The sequence below is a fragment of the Sorghum bicolor genome, chromosome 6, assembly GCF_000003195.3.
Source record: "Sorghum bicolor cultivar BTx623 chromosome 6, Sorghum_bicolor_NCBIv3, whole genome shotgun sequence".
Taxonomy (NCBI): domain Eukaryota; kingdom Viridiplantae; phylum Streptophyta; class Magnoliopsida; order Poales; family Poaceae; genus Sorghum; species Sorghum bicolor.
In genome coordinates this window covers 37706587-37710643 of record NC_012875.2, presented here as the reverse complement: position 1 = coordinate 37710643, position 4057 = coordinate 37706587, and positions in this window count along the sequence as shown.

Here is a 4057-nt window from a genome sequence, read left to right as displayed (position 1 = left end):
AGAACAAATGGTAAAGATCAGTAGCAGTGGCATATATTTGTGCAGCATTATATTGCAGTAGCAGACTAGCAGTAGTAGCAGGCTAGAATTAAGTTAGTGGAGAGCACAAGGGCCCCCAAAACCAAAAAAAAGCTGACCTTGGTAGAGTTTACATGCATGCATGTTATACATATATTCATGGTGGCCTGACATGCTCCATGTCCCCTTTGATCCCAGCTTTTCCCCCACATAAAGCAAAACCCACGCACTCGGATGCACTTGTTGGATCTTGTGCAGTCTTTTTCCCTTTTAATTTTTACTCTGCATGCCCTGCCTTCTTTTTACCATGCTCTCCAGCAAAAGCTACTGCATGCACACAAAAGTGGGATTTGGCATGCTATATTCTCTGTAATCTGATAACCAACACCTCACTTTATTTGCTCAGTAAGCTCTTGACAGGACCTCGGACCTCCTATATGTAGTACAATTCTTCCATATAGACAATATATACAGCCCATAAAGTCTTGTATAACAAAAATTATATATGTACATTTCTAAACGAATATATGTACATTTAAGTTCACTGTTCTCTCCAACCGTAGTTCAAAACAGAGTCCGTATTTTTGTAATCTGCTGTGAACGAGTAGATCGATTTCATTTAGTTTCTCTCAACTTTTGCAATTAAGCGAACTCAATTATGGTTCATACTCGCACTACTCATCATCCACACATGTCTAAGGACCATATATATGAATGGATTGGAATTGGAATTGACAAACCGCATTTTTTTTGTAAAAAAAAGGTTTAATTCGATTCATGATCCCTAGCTATAGGTAATTAACATGAGGATCATATCTCACCCAAATGAGCTGAGGATTTGTAAGTTTGCTATCTATCCCATGGCAGACAAGGCATACACATGGTGATGTCATCTCCCGGGCAAAAAGAGGCAGCTGCTTTACCCCATGCAGACGCCATGCGATGATTTCATGCAGGTATCTGGCTCTGGCCGGCGCCAGCAGCCAGTCGGGCCGTTAGCCAGTGACTGATTTGGAGTCACCTCACCCTCCATCTTTTTCTCGCCACTAAGGTGTGTTCGTTCTCTAGGAGAACGCAACCACCCTGCAGCTGCAGGTAGCAAGAGCACACACACGGCCGGTGTAGCATGCAGCAGAGATCCCCAGGGAAAATAGAATCATGCATCTTTTTATGGCCCCTGCCGCAGGGGCTTGTTGATTTTTTACTAGTATCGTCGATCGATCACCTTGATTGATGCAATGCAAGAGTGGTGAGTTAACAGCTGGGGGCAATGCAGTCTCTACCACTTTGGGCAACCAGCAGAGAAGCATGTATGTTTATATATACGTACATACGCTATATATATATATATATATATAGGGAAATAAAGTATATTCAATAGCTAGCTACAAAATAAGTTATTCTGTAGCCACCTCCATTTACGATAATTTTATATACTAATTTACGATAATATGTATACATATTTACGATAGTTGAGTTACTATAACACATGGGGATATTTACCGTAATATTATAGTAAACCACTTAGTAAGGAGTTACTATAATCTTATAAATTAATATATTAATTATCGTAACTCAAAGTGGCTACAAAATAAGTTATTTTGTAGCCAGCTATAGAGTAATAGTTATATATATATATATGTAGGATAATTCCTTTTTAGTCCCATATAATATATATAATATATATATATGGAGAGTATATTCAATGGCTAGCTACAAAATAAGTTATTCTGTAGCCACCTCCATTTACGATAATTTTATATACTAATTTACGATAATATGTATACATATTTACGATAGTTGAGTTACTATAATACATGGGGATATTTACCGTAATATTATAGTAAACCACTTAGTAAGGAGTTATTATAATCTTATAAATTAATATATTAATTATCGTAACTCAAAGTGGCTACAAAATAAGTTATTTTGTAGCCAGCTATAGAGTAATACTTATATATATATAGGATAATTCCTTTTTAGTCCCAGTAGTAGTTATATTAGACACACACAAATAACTTATTCTGTAGCCACTTTGAGTTACGATAATTACAATATTAATTTATAAGATTACAGTAACTCCATACTAACTACTTTACTATGACGTTATGTTAAATTCTTCATGTGTTATAGTAACCCAGCTATCATAAATATGTATAGATATTATCGTAAATTAATATATAAAATTATTGTAAATGGAGGTGGCTATAAAATAACTTTTTTGTAGCTAGTTATTGAATATACTCTCCCTGTATATATTGTAGCTAGCTTGTTTATCTTTTCAATATATTCATTCCAAAAAAGTTCGCAGCACATAAGTTTCTACTGTTTGCTGCTGCTGTTCATTGTGTGTCCTGCATGAAGTTAGCAGCAGATTAATTAGAGCCATGGCCAGCAGATCCATCTGTAACAAGCATAGAGACAAACAAGAACACCACTCGCACATCAATTAGTGAATGATCCCAATACGCAAAGCAGTAGATCGAAGCTGCAAAAGAGCAAAGGCAACGAAGGCAAGCTCCAAAGAAGAAGGTCCATTGCCTGTAGCCGAATAGTAGTGTGTATTCCATCTCTCTTTCTCTCTCTCTCTCATCACTTTTCGCGAACCAAGCTATAGCTTACCTTTGTGTGGCTCCTATCTTTTTTTACAGGACGACGGACAACCCTAGGCCCCCCAATAAAGCTCTCGCTCTAGCATGCACCAAATGCAAGCAGGCATGCATGCATGAAACTTCGCCCAAGCTCGGTCGCTCGCTCGCGCCGCGCGCGCGGGAGAACATGTGCATGCATGCAATGCAATGCATTATTGCGCCATTGCCAACCCGTAAAGCTAGACACGCAGCATGTGGAACAAAAGCGGCCATGAAACAACATCTTGAGCTCCCCTCCCCTGTGCCCCCATTGGGGATTTGGTCGGCAGATCCCTCCCTCAGCTCATCAAAATGGTCATGCATGCACTCAGTGAGATAAAAATAAAAGGTCTTGCATGCATAATAAAAAGTGAAGAGACTTGCTAGGGCCATAAAGAAACAAAGACCCTAGTTTTTTTTTAAAAAAAAAAGAAATAAAAAATTCGAGCACATTTTGATAAGAACAAATTTCTTCACTGCTAGTGATCCCTAAATTTGCCTTAGCTTGTCATTTTCGGGGTGGGGTAGGGGGTCACTGAACTCTCAAATTGCATTACCAAGACCTTAATTAAGCGCTTACTCTGAGTGCTTAGGTAGGTCCAATACGTTGCAGTGTGCCACTCTTGCATGGCTTGCATTTGGCAGGAGTTTTTGACCCTTAATAAATGATTCTTTTCTTTAGTTAGCCCGCCATACGTTAGTTCCATTGTCATAGAGCTCCGGCTCCAGCTTATCCATTTACAATAGCAAGGAGCTGTGTTATCGCTCTCCTCTAAAAAATAAACTAATTAAGAGTCTCAAAATAAACTAAGACTCGATGAAACCACTATTTTTTGATTCCACATGCTTCAACTCCTACCTGCAATGTAGCAAAGAGCCAGAGTCGTGCCAAATTGGATCTACAATCAACAATGTCACTCCATTTACCAATAACCACACACAAAATACAATATTCCTAAACTTTTATTATTATAGTTTATTCTTGTATATTTGGAGCTTCCACATTTTCCTACTTATATTGTGGGTTTGTTTGAAACTAGTACCTTGGACCTAGAGCTCCGTCACCCTGGACGCCCATTCGAGTGGTGGGTTTTGCTACTGCTTGAATATTATAATACATGTTTATTGAACTTTGGATACTTTATTTCAGCTCGTTTCATCTTAATTCATCTCTAGAATTTTTCTGAGGTTTTTGGATATATTAAAACTTTGTCAGTATTATTCTTTCAACTGAATTATATTTTGAAAAATAAGGAAACATTAAACCTGGTCATAAGCCACAAGATAATCAGTACTAGCATACCACGTACGGAATGCATGCAGCAGTCTGGCTGATCGAACTCTGGTTGGATATATATATATATATATATATATATATATATATATATATATATATATATATATATATA